This window comes from Piliocolobus tephrosceles, chromosome 15 (genome assembly GCF_002776525.5).
Source record: "Piliocolobus tephrosceles isolate RC106 chromosome 15, ASM277652v3, whole genome shotgun sequence".
In the NCBI taxonomy this organism is placed as follows: domain Eukaryota; kingdom Metazoa; phylum Chordata; class Mammalia; order Primates; family Cercopithecidae; genus Piliocolobus; species Piliocolobus tephrosceles.
In genome coordinates, this window is record NC_045448.1 from 68,482,136 (window position 1) to 68,499,180 (window position 17,045).

At 42.3% G+C, this 17,045-nt stretch overlaps 1 long non-coding RNA gene across 1 annotated transcript in view; it reads right to left on the reverse strand.

Moving 5' to 3' along the window:
• LOC111550536 overlaps positions 1-5,373 on the reverse strand; it is a 29,852-nt gene extending 24,479 nt beyond the window's left edge. The window contains exons 1-2 of the long non-coding RNA XR_002734080.2: positions 5,300-5,373; positions 3,684-3,789 (exon numbers count right to left, since the gene is read on the reverse strand). This is a non-coding gene — a long non-coding RNA (uncharacterized LOC111550536). The remainder of the gene's footprint in view (positions 1-3,683; positions 3,790-5,299) is intronic.
• Between the last annotated feature and the right edge of the window lie 11,672 nt (positions 5,374-17,045).

Genomic DNA, 17,045 nt, shown 5'->3' on the forward strand with positions numbered 1-17,045 from the left:
GCAAATAAGCACGTAAAAAGATGTTCAACGTCATTAGTCATTAGAGAAATGCAAATTAAAACCACAATGAAATACCACTATACTCTCTCTGAAATAGCTAGAATTAAAAAGACTGACAATACCTAAGATTGATGAGAATATGGAGCAACTGAAACTCATACATTGCTGGTGGGAATATACAATTATACAGCCATTTTGGAAACCATTTTGGCATACGCTTATCATATCACTCTGCAATTCTACTCATAGTGTTTACCCGAGAAATGGAAGCATATTTCTACATAATGTTTTGTGTACAAATGTTCATAGTCACTTTATTAATAATAGTCAACAACTGCAAATAACCCAAATGTCTATCAACTATGAATAAACAAGCATATTCTGGTATATCTATACATTGGGATACTACTCAGCAATATAAAGGAAATAGTTCATGCTACATAAAACAACATGGATGAATCTTAAAAGCAGTTTGCTAAGTGAAAGAAACCCAAGACATACAACTACCTAACTGTATGATTCAATTTATAAGAAATACAGGGAAAGGCAAAACTAAAATGATAGAAAGCCCAACAGTGATTGCCAGGGACTGGAAGGAGGCAGAGGTGATTAAAGGGAAAGAAGCATGCAGTAGATTCTGGGGTGATGGGAATATTCTTTACTGTGAGCATAATGAGGCAGTGATGATAAATATTTGCCAAAAGTTAATGAACTGAACACTTAAAAGGGTGAATATAACTGTATGTAAATCACACCTGGGGGAAAAAGCTGATTAAAAAAAAACTTAAGGAGATAAACAGGAAAATGAGGCCAATGATTATAATGTAAATGTCTAATGCAGCAGGAGTAGGCAGCTTCTAGAATCTTTCAACTCTTCTATCTGCTGCAGCTGCTGGATTGGATCATTGGATCTGTTACCAATTAAAGAAGCTTACAAATGCTGAGAAGATATTCTGTAGCTGAAAGCACCACCTTTCCCTATGTAAGGCTACTGGGGAACCTTTAGAAATCTTCTACTCTTGCTAATTGGCCAGGTATGGATTTGCTGAGGTAGGGAGGGGGTAAACTTGCAGGTGATACTGTACTTTTATGTCTTTCATCTTATTAAACTCTCCCAACAATCTGAAGGTAAGTAGTTATTCCCACTTTACAGATAAAAAGTGGAAAAGGCCTAGAGAGAAGAATTTGGGTTTTTAACTTTGAAAGGGATCACATCCATATCCAGATAAATTCTCATGAATTTTTGGAACAGCAAATCACAGAAAAAAAATTCCAAAAGCATCTAGAAGAAAGAAAAAAAAAATTAGCTACCTCCAAGGAACAACATTCTGCCAATAAATGCTCAAGGAGTTTGTAAGAAGAGTCTTTTGTGCGTTTCCCAAAGCTGCATCAGGTAGGATTGAGAGGAAATGGATAGCATCCCCTCTAGGACTGGTAAAGGAAACCAGAGACTTCATAAACAATAGCATGACAAAGAAGCCGTCAAGGGAAGGCCCAGAAGCCAGGGTGACTACAGCAGGACTGAGAAATAGGCCTGGAAGGCCAACTTGGTGTCACACTGCAGAAAACTTTATGGTTGAGAAGAAAGAGTAATGATTCTCCCTGCAGCTCTCTGTCCCATGCCTCATCTTTCTATGACCTTTGAATTTCCTGCTCTATTCCCAGAGACCTACTGATCCTCCAAACTAGAGAGTCTAGCACTGGGAAAAGGAAGAGTCCCAAGTATATCCACAACCACTAGTCTGGTAGAAAAGAACAAAGAATCCTCATAAAGATAATGTTGCAAAGGAGAAAAGACAGAGAAAGCACAGGAATTTGTGAAGAATAATGAACAGAGCTAATATCTGCTGGCCTCTGTTTGACGGTCCTGTGCTAATGTCTACGATGTTTCAGGATTTACAGATGATGGTACACTTCTTCCACTCTCCCCTAAACCCTCCTACCCTAGTTGGATTAGAAACTCTTTCTTGTTTTGATCTTTAAGTACAGCCTGAGAATATCACCAGCACAAGTATAAACAAGTAAAGGCTAGTTGAACTACCCAAATTTTCTGACGTTCTTTCTCCTAGTTTCTTTGCTCCAGAAGTCCCAGACTTTTCCATTCCTGAAATTAATTATCTTCCTTTAGCTTTGGTGCATCCCTGATCTTGCAAGGTTCAAAGACTGCCACGTGTTGTAGTCTAAGCTATTCTCTCCCTCTTTTGCTTCTAGAGGAAAGACAAGGGGAGCTTCGGACCCCAGGAGTTGAGGGAGCGGAGGTGGCCCACTCTCTGGCTCAGCTTCCTTTTTTATTTCTTTTGTTCTCCTCAAGTATCTAAAAACAATTTCAGATGCATCTCCCACTGGCATGGGGGAACAATCTCCTGCCAATAACTGCCCATTAGGTCTATATAAGTGATTCATGCCCAGCTGCACCCTTGGCTAGCATCTGATATAATTTTACTTTATAATCCTAAAAGAAAATTTGCCCCTTCCCAACCTAAAGTCACATTACAAACTCTCTCTCTACCTTGACATTACAATTAGCCCCATTATCCTCTCCCAATTCCTGGAGTTCCCTGTGTAAACAAAGAGATAGGAAAAGGAAATTCTGCCACACATCTAACACTTCACCAACTTCTGATTTATTTTAATGCATCCCAGAAAGCCTCTAGAGGGCAAGCACCAAGCCTTGTTTGTTGTTGTACTCTGCATGTCTGACAAGTACGTGCTACATGGTAGATGCTGAATAAATGAAAAAACGAATACCTCAGAGTTTGCTTAAACTGGAATAATTATACAAGATTCCTTCATGCACAGACCTGCAGGCAAGTCCATGAAAAGATGGCTCTCTGTCTGGCTTTCAGTATTCCATCCACTTCAAACATGGCTCCGGGTACCAAAAATGCCCTCATATTTTGGTGCAATGCAGAGTCCATACTGGAGGGATGGGCTTTGGTTTTCATGGTAGGATTTAATATGTGGGTTAGACTGTCAAAAAAGGAAAGGAAGGCCAGGCGTGGTGTCTCATGCCTGTAATCCCAGCACTTTGGGAGGCCAACGTGGGCAGATCACCTGAGGTTGGGAGTTCGAGACCAGCCTCACCAACATGGAGAAACTCCGTATCTACTAAAAATACAAAATTAGCCGGGCGTGGTGGTGCATGCCTGTCACCCCAGCTACTCGGGAGGCTGAGGCAGGAGAATCGCTTGAACCTGGGAAGCGGAGGTTGCAGTGAGCCGAGATTGCACCATTGTACTCCAGCCTGGGTAACAAAAGTGAAATTCCGTAAAAAAAAAAAAAAAAAAAGGAAGAGAAGAGAAGAGGCAGCAATGAGAAATGTTACCTACAAGATGGCGGAAGACCAGAGGGGATGGTAAAGAGCCACAGGAATGAGAAAAAGAACTAATAATCTGCACTCTCCATGTCCCCTACTCTCACAGCTATCTAGACTTTGAATCCACTGGAGAAGCAGCTTGGTTTCTGCCCTTTCTGAGTTCACAGGCTCAGTCTCCTTGTGCTCCTACCTTTTCAAGTGTTCAGTTCCCTGGCAGACAAACCAGCAAAGTTCTACCATAGTTCTATTTCTGTCACTCCTACGCCATATGAATTAAAAGCACATCAATGAGAAAATTAACTGGAAGGAATAAAATTTCATGGCCATTTGGCAGCCTCATGGTTCAGTGCTACCAGCGGCCCCTCACCTTTGGCTTTGGGCGTCATGCACAAGCCAGCTCCCGCGAGCCACCAGCCATCACCCACAGTGCTCTTCACAGTCATGGCCTTGATAGAATGATCAGACCACTACATCTGCAAGGAGGGAAATCCAGGGCACCGAATGCCTTCCCTCTCCTCTCCAATCCTCTAGCCTATTTCCTTCTACTCAAAATCTCCAGCTATCAGTGCAATCTCATCCCGCAGATCTTTTCTCAAGGAAGATGAGAGGAAGGCACCCTCCCCGCCCATCTCCACTTTTGAAATGACTCCAGGAGTGCCAGCTGTACAGACTTTTCCAGAAGGGTGTCGGAGGAGAGCGTGGCGCATTCAGAGCACCAAGGCTCCCTGATTATGCAAGGCACACAAGAGCGCCTCTATTCATCACCTCGAGGTAGACTATTAAATCTCTGGAAGCCTTCCACACGGTTTAGTAACGGAGATCCATTATGCCCTCCCTCAGGTTCCATTGAACACCAGCAGACAAACATATGGTGAGTAAGTTCTAATGGAATTCCACACCACATGCAGGCTCTGTGCAGAGCTCTGTGCTGGAAGGAAGCTGGCCCCAAGCAGCCTTTGATGGCAGCTCCTCCAAGCGGTTTCTGCAACAGGATTTTCCTGCTTTCACCATGTAAGGATATGAGGCATGGAGAATTTATTTCTGTTTTCTAGTAGAGCGTTTGGTGACGAGTGTGGACATCTTCTTCTGTCCCCAGCTTGTAGACGAGCTTATTAGCTGACTTTGGGTAGGTCACTTGGCCCCCCCAAACCTTTGGTACCTGTCTGTGTAAAACTGCCACAAACAATACCTGTTGTCTATTTCACGGGTGTTGTAATAATGAAACAGCTCAATGGACATATGATGTTTTGGAAAGCATTTCAGATTTGTATCATCACAACCTGCCCCCGGATTTCCCGCCTCCAGCCCATGTCTATAGGCTTCATTCCATACAAAAGCCAACTGCATTATCCTTAGGAGAGTTAAAAATAAAACAACAAATCTAGAGTATTGATGATATTGATAACAAGAAAATGAATTTTCTGCAACTCAGGAGTTTTACAGTTCCTTTTTGGAAGCTATACCTTTTAAAATAAAAACCTATCTTCTCTCTTTGTCTTCCCCATCTCTCATCTCCCCTCTCCTCCCCCTCCCCCACCAAAAAGTGATTATGGAGTGAGAGCCATACTGATTATTTTGACTGATCAACTGGAGAAATTTAGATAAATTTGGCTTTTCATTAACTGCAGCTGTTGTTTCTTTCAGTGCTTAAATGTAATTTATCATTTGAATGTGCCGGCTGAGAAACGTTGCTTGAGTTTTCCTTTGCTTTCAATCATTAGTCCTAACAGAATGAATCCAATTTCTTTAGTTAGCCTTTAAAAAGTGTCCCATTTTCTGTCCTTTACGATTGTTCTTATTGAAATATTAAGTTTTAGGATCAGTTCTCTATCACACACACCACTATCAACATACTACTATTCAAACCCAAATCCAGCTTCCATGCCCTGAAATCACAAGTGCGAAAGCCCAAAATCTCTCAAGGCAGCTCTCCGTCTCCCCACCTCAGTCCCAGCCCATCACCATCCCCACCCACCCGCTTACTTAGAACAATGTTTAATTTGGTCACCAGATTCAAATATGCAGAAGTAAGGCCTCACAAACTCAACAAGATTTCCAGCTCCAGTGCACAAAAAGAAAGTTGTGTAGTTCCACATGACTTGACTGTGAATGAGAGCCGTGAAGTGATAAACGACCTCCAAACAATATTGGCTTCTTTAAATTAAACTATTATTCATTTATACAGGATGATGACTCATGATTATCTGGACAGGAAGAGAAAAAAAATGAAGTAGGAGGAGATAGCCTCAGAACTTGTTTCCTGTTAATGTTCTAAGAGTAACATCATGCTAGTCTTATGTGGTTTCTCATTATTCTTAGCACTTTAGTTACCAATTTAATTATTCTATTGTTTCTCTTGGAAGAGTAGGAGGAGTAGACAGGCTACATTTTCTTTTTTTTTCACACCATGATGGATTAAACGTCAAGAAGAATTAAATGCCACAGGTTGCTAGCCAACAATTGAACGTTGACATCTTTTAGGAGAACCTACCCAGGAAAGAAGAAAATAGAAATATCCTAACATCTCAGTGTCTTTCCTGACTTCATTTACATAGGCAGGGATCCTAACATCTTAAACTAAAATGAAAAAAATAATAATAATAACAGAGCCTCTCCAAGCTAATAATTATTCTGTGCTTGGAATGAGAGTGTTCAGAAGAACCAGACATTTATGTCGAAACGTTTTACAAAGTAGAAGTAGGGGTTTGCTCCTATGCACTCTGGCATATGAAAACAACAAAGAATGTGGATCATCCCAAAGACTTATGGGGCCATTTTCAAAGGTTCTGTTTCCAAGATTTTGTGGGCAAGGAAACAAAGGAAATGTTATTGGTTGATTTATCAATAATTGATAGACTAGGCTGTACTTCCAGTTCCATTTAAGAACCAACTACAAATAAAATCGTTAGCACATGGCTGAGTAAGAACTATCTGGGGTGGATGAAATTGAGAAATATTCACTGAAACGCTAATATTTCATGAAGACCAGAAGACCAAGGTCAGTTTTGTTATGAAGGACCCTGAGGTTCCAGTTCACTTTGAAATGCTGAAGCCAGGCACTTTCAGGGTGTTCTATTCATTCTGGCAAGTAAAGACATCTTCCAAACACACAGCAGTGACTTTATTCGAGCACAAAAGTTGGCCACTCTGGGAGTAGCAAAATCTAGACAAATGATAACCTAGATAATGTGTTCTTCTCTACAAGCACCCAAGTCTTTGTGAGGAACAGCTTAACTTTTGTGTGTTTACCACAAGAAGACTCTCAACTCTCCACATGGCTTGAGTGATACCTGATATCTCTACAATATTATGGCCACACATGTCCCCTCTTTTGTTTGATTATTTTGGATCTCCTCTTTCCCCAAAGCCCAGTCTTCCTGAATATAAAGAGGTTGGTCTTGAATCTGCATTCTCTGGTTCCTATCCCTTTAGCATCACTCATTTTGAGTGGCCAGTCACTCACTTATGGGGCATGGACAAAGTAACAGACAAACCAAAAGCCCTTCCAAACCAAACAACGAGGGCCAGGCCAGAAACTATCAGCTCTTTCTGGGAAGCTGAGATGCAGTGCCCTGAGCGATGATGGAACCTGACAGGAACAGAGAGCACAGCCCACTCATCCTAGTTACAAAATATCAAATTCTTAAACACCAACAGATCTTCCTTTTCTCTATCAAGAGTCACTGGTTAAACACTTGACCACATGATGTGCCCTGACTACACTAAAATCTCAGAATTTAACACTATATAATTCATCCATGTAACTAAAAACCACTCTTGCCCTTAAAGTTATTGAAATTTTAAAAATAACAAATAAATTTAAATATAAAAAAAATTAAAAAAGATGTGTCCTGAATGTCTAGAGCTCTACAACACCCCTGAAATATAACACTTCTGCAGGATCCCAGGAATGTCAAAAAAGGAGAGCTAGAACATAGCTGTATTAGTCCATTTTCACACTGCTGATAAAGACATACCCAAGACTAGGCAATTTACAAAAGAAAGAATTTTAATGGACTTACAGTTCCACATGCCTGTGGAGGCCTCACAATCATGGCAGAAGGCAAGGAAGAGCAAGTCACTTCTTACATGAAGGGCAGCAGGCAAAGAGAAAAGCAGAGCTTCTGCATGGAAACTCCCATTTTTAAAACTATCAGATCTCATGAGACTTATCCACTATCATAAGAACAGCACAGGAAAGACCTGCCCCTTTGATTCAATTACCTCCCACCAGGTTCCTCCCATGATGCATGGGAATTGTGGGAGTTACAATTCAAGATGAGATTTAGGTGGGAACACAGCCAAACCATATTAAATGGCCATCTCTCACTTATCTCTTAGACCAAGATCCTTGATCTTGACATGAAAATACCTTGGGAAGCTTTCAGAAGCACCATGCCCACACTCTACCCAGAGACTCTGATTCATTTACTCTGTTGAGGCCCAGCATTCATGCTTTTTTTTTCTTTGAGATAGATTTTTGCTCTTGTTACCCAGGCTGGAGCAATGGTGAGACCTGGACTCACTCCAACCTCCGCTTCCCGGGTTCAAGCAATTCTCCTGCCTCAGCCTCCCAAGTAGCTGGGATTACAAGCATGCACCACCACACCCAGTTAATGTTATATTTTAATAGAGATGGGGTTTCGCCATGTTGGTCAGGCTGGTCTTGAACTCCTGACCTCAAGTAATCCACCTGTCTTGGCTTCCCAAAGTGCTGGAATAACAGGCATGAGCCACCATGCCCAGCCATTCATGCTTTTTAAAAGCTCCCCTGGTGATTCAATGTTGAGAACCACTGTTCTACCTAGATCATATTCCAACACACAATGACAGTTTCTCTTTTTCTCTTCCAAAGGCTAAGTAAGATGTTTACATTTCAAGTGAACTGACTCTCTGTGAATCTCAGAGTTGAGAGAAGCTCTGAAGCTTCTCAACACAGTAGGTGTCTCAGGATTCTGAGATCATTTACAACCAGCTAACACAAGGCACACTACGTCCAGCCCTCCTTCTCTTTTGCTTTATTCTTGCTAGTCCAAGTCTCTTGGCAAGAACTCCTGAGAAAGTGTATCTGTGGGAGAAGCTCTGACTTAGGCTTGAATTCAGAGATGAAAATTTCCCTTCTTAGGAGTCTTCAGCAGAAATGAAATGAAAGTGAATGATTCTGGGGTCCCAGGATACTTGGAAAAGATCTATGGTCCAAACAGGGGTTAGGACAGCTGAAAACCAAGCTAACCTACATCACCCTCTCAACCAGCACCTAAGCCTTCAAAAAGAAAATGAAGAACTTGGGCAAAGAGCCAGTAGATCCCAAATATAACACCCATCAGGAATGGTGTCCTTGTCTCTGGACAAGGACTCTGAGACACCCTTCTCTATTTTATTTATTTTTTTTATTTTTATTTTTATTTTATTTTTCAGAGACAGGGTCTCTACCTGTGGCCTAGGCTAGAGTATAGTGGGTGATCATAGCTCACTGCAGCCTCAAACTGCTGGGCTCAAGCACTCCTCCCACCCTTAGCCTCCCAAGTAGCTGGGATTACAGGAGTGTGCCACCATGCCAGGCTAATTTTGGTTTTGTTTTGTTTGTTGTTGTTTTTTTGGTAGAGATGGAGTCTCACTGTTGCCTGGGCTGGTCTCAAACTCCAGGACTCAAGTGATCCTCCCACCTCAGCCTCTCAAGCATCTGGGAGTATAGATGCATACCATCATGCTCAGATAATTTTTTAACTTTTTTGTAGAGATGGGATCTTACTATGCTGCCAAGGCTGGTGTCAAACTTCTTGGCTCAAGCCATCCCCCTACCTGTCTCCCAAAATGCTCGGATTATAGGGGTGAGCCACTGTACCTGGCCTCTTCTCTGTTTCAAATAAAAACACTTAAATGAGCACTGTGGAAGGCCAAGGCAGGCAGATCACTTGAGGTCAGGAGTTCGAGACCAGCGTGGCCAACGTGGTAAAACCCTGTCTCTACTAAAAATACAAAAATTAGCCAGGAGTGATGGCGCGCGCCTGTAGTCCCAGCTACTCAGGAGTCTGAGGCATGAAAATCACTTGAACCCAGGAGGCAGAGGTCGCAGTGAGCTGAGATTGTGCCACTGTACTCCAGCCTAGGTGACAGAGCAAGACTCCATCTCAAAACACACACACACACCTAGATGACGTATTTAATGCATTTGGGATATTGGATTTAAGACATTTCTCAAGAAGAGGTAGCATAATTACACATTTCACATTTGTACAACATAGAAAGAAATATTATGGGAGGGATCAAACTGTGGGGGAATGGGCCTGTTCTGTGTTACCGTAATTTTAGGACTTAATATAATATCACATACTAAATATGGGTACAACATGAAAACAAGTAACCAGAGGTCACAGAGTAGCCATTAGCATAGAGTCTAGCCAACAGAGGAAATAAGGAAATCTTTCTGAGATGGATAGAGGATAGATGGATAAATGATTAGATGGATGGATGGATGGATGGATGGAGTATCTTGTGAACATCCTTCAAGCTAGTGATCATGAGATTACTGATAAACAAGAAGGAGTGGCACTCTCCATGGCATATTATTGATCTGGGCCCACCGCTACCTTCCATCTATCATTGCAGTTGAACCAGAAAGGTCTGCCTCAGCTCCAGGAGACCTTCTCTAAAGCATGTTTTCATTAGTTGCAAATGACAGATCCCTACTTGTAACGGCTTAAGCCACAAACAACAGTTGTTGAAAGGATATTGGAATATCTCAGGGAATACAAGGATAGATGCAATTTAGTCTCAGAAACCATTTAGAACAAGAACTAGAATCATGCAGGGAACCAGTTTTTTCTTCTTTCTGTTTGATTTTTTCCAGTGTATCTGCTCCATTTTCCTCTGCCATATTGTAGAGTCATTCTTCCTATTTGCCAGAAAACATTTTTTATAGCAGAAAACGTTTTTTCAATGGTTCCTGAGTTCTGCATGATACAAATCCTGATACCAAGAAAGAGTCAAAATTGACTCTTAGGACCAATTCCAAATTCCTGGGAAAAGAGGACATTGGCCCAGTTTGGGTCAGCTCTCCACTGCTGGACCAATCAACTATGGCAAGGAGTTAGAATTATGCCATGTACTCTCTTGGCAACCATGAGAATGCGAGGGGAAAGGAAAACATTCTAGAAAGATAGGTGAGCTGGTCATCCAAATCCCTACAAATAGATTGGCACTAGTGGCAAACTTCTTGAGCAGCCCTGAAAAAATTGTGACATAGGACTCTTCCTCATCTTCCATTATTTCTGCACCCACTCTCAGCCCACACACAAACCTTTGCCATCAAGCATCCAAGGCTTTCAAGTAATCCAAAGCCCCTTTACTTTGAGACCCAACCCACGTGTACATCCCCACCCAAACTCCAGCTTTTCCTTCACAACATAGAGTTTTCAGGATTCAACTAAAGCCCCAGTTACCTGGTTGGCCCCCCCAGGAACTTTGAAAATAATCTCAGCACACAGGCCTGATGGATAAAGAGGGAGTAGGGTCGGGCATGCATGGGGGAGACAGGAGCCAAAGATCTCTGTGTTCAAGATCTAGACATAACTCACACCGGCAGAAGACAGTCTTCACAGGGTCCTTCTCTAATGTTCTGTCATTAAAATGAGGCAGCTTCTCTGTGTATGTGTCTCTGTGTTTCTTTAGATTTTTTAACTTCTACTCCTAAACCACTGCCCACCTCTCCTGTTTAAATTCCTGATCGACCCAATATTCCTTTGTGATCAGAGGTCAGCTTACACACTGACTGGATTGGAGTCATGGGCTCGGCCCCTGCAGTCCAGTTAGCTATGTTCAAAAGAGAGAGTCATGTGCTATAAACTCTTGCTACTCCAGATGTGTCTGTGGACCAGCAGCATCCACATCACCTGAAACCTTACTAGAAATGCAGATTCTCAGGTCCCATGCAGAACCTACTGATTCAGAAACTACATTTTAGATGCTCCCCTAGGTCATTTGTAAATTCATCAAAGCTTGCAAAGTGCTGGTTTAGAATATGTCCCTTCAAGTTGGGAACTGCCTGAGCTGCTTCACAAGCATAGAACCAGGAACAGTGCTAGAATCTCTGCCTCTTGTCAAGGCCACTAATCCCATTGATAATAGCATTGTCTACTCCTCCTTTTAGAGCCATTTATATCTTTTTTTATAAACTCTAGAAAATCACAAAATCTGCAAAAAGGGAAGGATCTATTGGTGATATTTTAGGCACTGTTAATGGGGTAGTTAAAAAAGTGAGAACTGTTCATTTGTTTTGGAAAAGATTATGGGGGTGTTATGTTTTGTTTTAAAATACAGTCCTTTGCCAGCCTGGACAACATGGCTAAACCCCATCTCTACCCAAACTACAAATAATTAGCCAGGCATGATGGTGCATGCCTGTGGTCCCAGCTACTCAGGAGGCTGAGGTGGGAGGATCACTTGAGCCTGGGAGGCGGAGATTACAGTGAGCCAAGATGGCAAGCCAGCACTCCAGACTGGGTGAGAGAGTGAGACCTTATCTAAAAATAATAATAATAATAATAATACAGTCCTTTGTCATCCATTAAAGCCTCAAGAGAGGCTACTTATTCTGCTTACTAATCTGTCTCTACGTAAAAACAGCCTTGCCCAAGGAAATAGTTCGGATTTCTGCTATAATCAGTTTCTTTTTTTGTTTGTTTTTTTGTTGTTGTTGTTGTTGTTTTGAGACGGAGTCTCGCTCTGTCACCTGGGCTGGAGTGCAGTGGTGTGATCTCAGCTCACTGCAACCTCTGCCTCCCAGGTTCAAGCGATTCTCCTGCCTCAGCCTCCTGAGTAGCTGGGATTATAGGCACATGCCATCATGCCCAGCTAATTTTTATATTTTTAGTAAAGACGGGGTTTCACCATGTTGGTCAGGCTGGTCTCAAACTCCTGACCTCTTGATCTGCCTGCCTCGGCCTCCCAAAGTGCTGGGATTACAGGGATGAGCCACCACGCCCACCCCCTACAATCAGTTTCTTACCTTAAAACATCATTGTCAATTCCCTACAGAAAGAGTCTTCTAAGATCTTCTGTCCAACATTCTCATTTTACAGATGTGGGAAACTAAGGCCAGAAGAAAGAGATACTGACAAAAGGTCAAAGAGGTGATTTAAGCTTCGACTGATGCCAGATCCCAGGGTTCCTTGCTTCTACTTGCGGGTTTCCTTCACTAAACAGAGCTTCCAGAGGAGAGTCACTCCTGCATGTGGGCCTATTGGGCTGACACGGGAGGGCACAGGGCAAGTACTTCTGAGACAACATGTTGCTGGTGAGAAGTGGAGACAAATATTTGCCAAATTTTGGATGAGGGCCTGGAATCCAAGAGTCTGCCCCACACACCGTCTCTTATGGTATGGATACCACAGGACCTTCCAGAACATTCTGAAAAAGCTTTTAAGGAAATAGCAACTACAAAACATGAAAATAACTGCCCCCAGCTGCTCCTGGGGTCACTGTATTCTGACTGCAGCTGTGGAGAATTGTTGAATTCCATTCTCCATGTTGCTCTAAAAGCATTTAAAAGAAGTTCAGAGAAAGCCAGGTGCACTTTGGTAAACTGAAAACTATTTGTGACAAACCATCCATCACCATCTCTCTGCATTTACCATCAGAAAGAGGCAGGGGCCACAGGGGCAGAAGGCCAGACCCAAGTCAGAGGGGGACACTCACATTTCCAGTTGCCTCTGTCTTTCTGGACCACCCTAGAATAAGGCATGTCCCTTTGTGCCCTTACCAAGGATATTTTGGAAAAGAAAGATGAAGAAGCTGCAAATATTTCTGTTTGCCATATACCTGCTTCTCAAGAACTGTAAGAATCTGTGAAGTTAAAATAGAAAGTTCTTCCTGTGAACATTATTTTATAAATGCTAATTATGACAACACCGTATTTAATACCTGTCCACTATAATTACCTCCAAGCTGGAGACATTTGTTAAGAATCATTGTTATTTGACTAGTTTTTCTCATTATTCAGTCTTATAATATAGAAATATTAACATTACTGCAATCCTTCCTCATATTTGTAGAATGCATTTCTTGGGAGAGGAGAGTAATGAGGAAGAAAGAAAGATGATAATGTTTAACAACAAAAAAAGCCAGAATTTATTACTCCATTAATATCAAGTTCAAAACTAGGCAAGACTAAAGTGTAATGTTTAGGGCTGACTGCTAAGGTGACAAACCAGGAAGTGACTGCCACAAAGCTTAGGACAGGGGTTAATTTTCCAGGGAGCTGGAGAGGATAGTGACAGGTAGAAGCATGAGAAGGTAAAGGGAACTTTGAAGTACAGGTCATGTTCTATTTCTTGACCTGGGTGGGAGTTATGTGAGCATTTATTTTGTGGTCCATTTTTGAATAATGAGAGTTTGTTTTGTGCACCTTTTCATTTGTTAGTTTATTTCACAATAAATACCATTTAAAAAAAAAATGGAAGGATGTATCTCGGCCACTAGCCCCTTCTCTTGTATGAAACCATATTTGTTCATTTCCCCTGTCAAGTTCCCAGTGACAGAGACAACTCAAAGAAAGGCATTCTGATGCCCATTTGCACAAGTTAGTCTCATGAAGTGCCCCCCAAGTATTAACAAGACCCTTCAAAGGGACACTTATAAGGAGGTAGCAGTGTATAAAACACACAAGTGGTGCTATGCTGGTATAATCAATTGCAGGCCTGGGCCCACTCATCCTGGTTCCTCTTCCAACTCTACTGTATCCCCAAAGGCATTTTTGTGGGCTCTCTTGGGTTCTTTAGAATACAGTTTAAAGCCCGAGATCTAATGAATACCCAGTTGTTACCTACAAATAACCTAGAAGCCAGGAAAGCAGTCAGGGGAACTGGGACACAGGACAGATAAGTCTTAATGTGAGAATTATGGTCAGGAACATTTGTGTGTCAGGTGGTGAGGGACTTGGCGTGGGACTCAGGGCAGCTGGAGAGCACTGGGTGCCAGCCACTAGGTGAGGGCTGGCGTTCTGAACAGAGACCAATGCCTGAGTCTAAGCTGTGCAAATGAGCGTGAAAATGTGTCCAGTCAGTTAAAGTGAACACAGCTCCCAGAGGTCCCTGAGGAGTCCTGCTAATGGTGGGCGTGGCAGGCACCACAGAAGGCCTGTAGTGAAAAACTCGGCGTCACGCAGACCTTTTTGTAGCTTTCAAATAACAAGTAAACAATGTCTGTCCCATGTCCCAGTGAAACTAAAAAAAACAAAATAGGTGTGATTTTTCAGCAGGGCACGTCCTAGAGAAGGTCTGCTGTTACAGGTCGACACCCTCCTTCCCTCCCCTCTCCTTTACTGAAATGAAACTAAGAAAGATTTTTTTAAATGTATTAAGTGGTCCTCTACCATTCTCCAAGCAGAAGAGAAGGAGGGATGTTTCACGTCGGCCTTTGTTTCAGTCTGTTCAGGCTGCTACAGCAAAATGCCATAGACTGAGTAGCTTCTGAACAGCAGAAATTTATCACAGCTTTGGAGGCTAGAAGTCCAAGATCAAGGCGCCAGCAGTTCTGGTGTCTACGAGGCCCATTTTCTGGTTCTCTCTGTGCCATCACACAGCAGAAGGAGTGAGCTAGCACTCTTGGGTTTCTTTTGTAAGGGGACTAATCCCATTCATGTGGGCTCTACCTTCAGGACCTAATTATCTCCCAACAGCCTCACCTCCTAATACTATTACATTGGGGGTTAAGATTTCAACATAAGAATTTGAGAGAGACACAGACATTCACACCACAGCAACCTTTAAGCTAGAAGGCTTTTCAGACCAGATATCTCCACACTGAAAATTCTTTTTGCTTCGGGCTGGGCTCAGTTTTGTTTTGTTTGGCTTTTCTCAAATCAAGAAAGGGCAAGCAGGAAAAGGTGAGCACATCTGCTCAGCTCTCCAGATCACAGGCAAGCATTTTTCCAGTCCATCCATCCCCAACCCCATACCACCCAACCAGTATACCTCTAATCAGCTCTGAGGGCAGGTGCTCTTCTCCACCTGCTAATAGCCTCTGGTGTCTAATATAGGGTAGGCCCATGTACAGTATTTGGAAAACATAAGTGCTCAATAAATATTATGTAGCAGTAGTAACAGTAGTAGGAGTAGTATTTGTAAGGAGCCATTGAACTGCTAAGCTTCCCTGGAGCCCTCCAGCCTGCCACTATTAACAATGAGAATATGGGTAGGAAATGCTGCAATCCCTGGGAAACACAGTATCGACAGCAGAGGACTTACTAAATCTGTAACTAAATCACTTGGTATTTGAGGCTCCATCAAGTGTCAAAGCTGATAAGTGCCGTGCTGGCCTGTGTCTGATGTGAAGCCAGTTAAGAATCAGAACTCCCCAGCTGGGGGCGGTGGCTCACACCTGTAATTCCAGCAGTTTGGGAAGCCAAGGTAGGCGGATCACTTGAGGTTTGGAGCCCAAGACCAACCTGGACAACATGGCAAAACCCCATCTCTACTAAAAATACAAAAATTAGCCAGGCATGGGGGTGGGTGCCTGTAATCCCAGCTACTGGGGAGGCTGAGGCAGGAGAATCTCTTGAACCTGGGAGGCCAAGGTTGCTGTGAGCTGAGATCACACCACTGCACTCCAGCCTGGGTGACAGGGTGAGCCTCTGTCTCAAAAAATAAAAAATAACCAATGTCCCCACATAACTTTTATTTATATAGGTTATATCCATCATCTTTCCCGTATTAGAAATGAATAGGAAGAAATATTTTAAGTATTTATTTGAAAATAATAATAGACCCATTCATATTAGCATATATAGCATTTTTATAAAAATAACTACCTTTACCAAAATAAAATAAATTAGTGAGACTAGTAGGCCCATTCCTACCAGGAACCAGTGGCATTGACTCTTTAACCAGAAACCTAAAGCTAGCCCTAGTTTTGCTATTTGCCTTTTAGCCTGAAGGTCATAAAGGTGTCTATCTTCTTACTTGATCATTTGTCTAGTTTATTTATTTTTTCTTCTTTCTGTTACAATTCCCCAGATCACCCCCTTACCCCCAAGTAATACTATTAGCAATCCCTTAGTGAACCTTGCCTAAAATAGTACATGATTAAATAGATGGATGGATAGACGCTAGATAGATACAAGATAATAGATACATAGATGAGAGATGGAGAGAGATGATACACACATACATGCATACATATATGCATACACAGATGATAGGATGATAAATTTATTTTTACCTAAATGGGGGCATGCTGTGCATACTGGCCTGTCCCATTGCTTTTTATCCCTAATAATGTGTCTTGGAGATTATGTCACAAGAGCACATGTGTAAATCTACCTCTCCTTTTCTCCCCCTAATTTACTTTGTGACTCATTCCCCTCCTTAGTAGAACTTTGCTAGATGAATTTCACTCACATCTTTCTCTTTTACACTTCCCCTGCATCCTGATCCTCTTCCTTTTAAAGCTCACCCCACTCTGTGATGAGAAGCAGTCATGTAATGCTGACACTTGCTACCTGCCAGGCAACATTTTAAGATTTTGTATTCACTCATTTAACCTTTGCAGTGATCTTAGAAGGTAGATACCAGTAGGGTCTGTGGCCTTCCAAGGGCCACACAGCTAGAAGCAACAGACTGAATTCAAACCCAGGCACTGTGGCACCAGAGTCCATGCTTCTTGTCACTGTGCTATGCTTTCCTCAGAACTGCCCCGATGCAGCAAGTGCTCGATGTCTTGCTCACCAGAC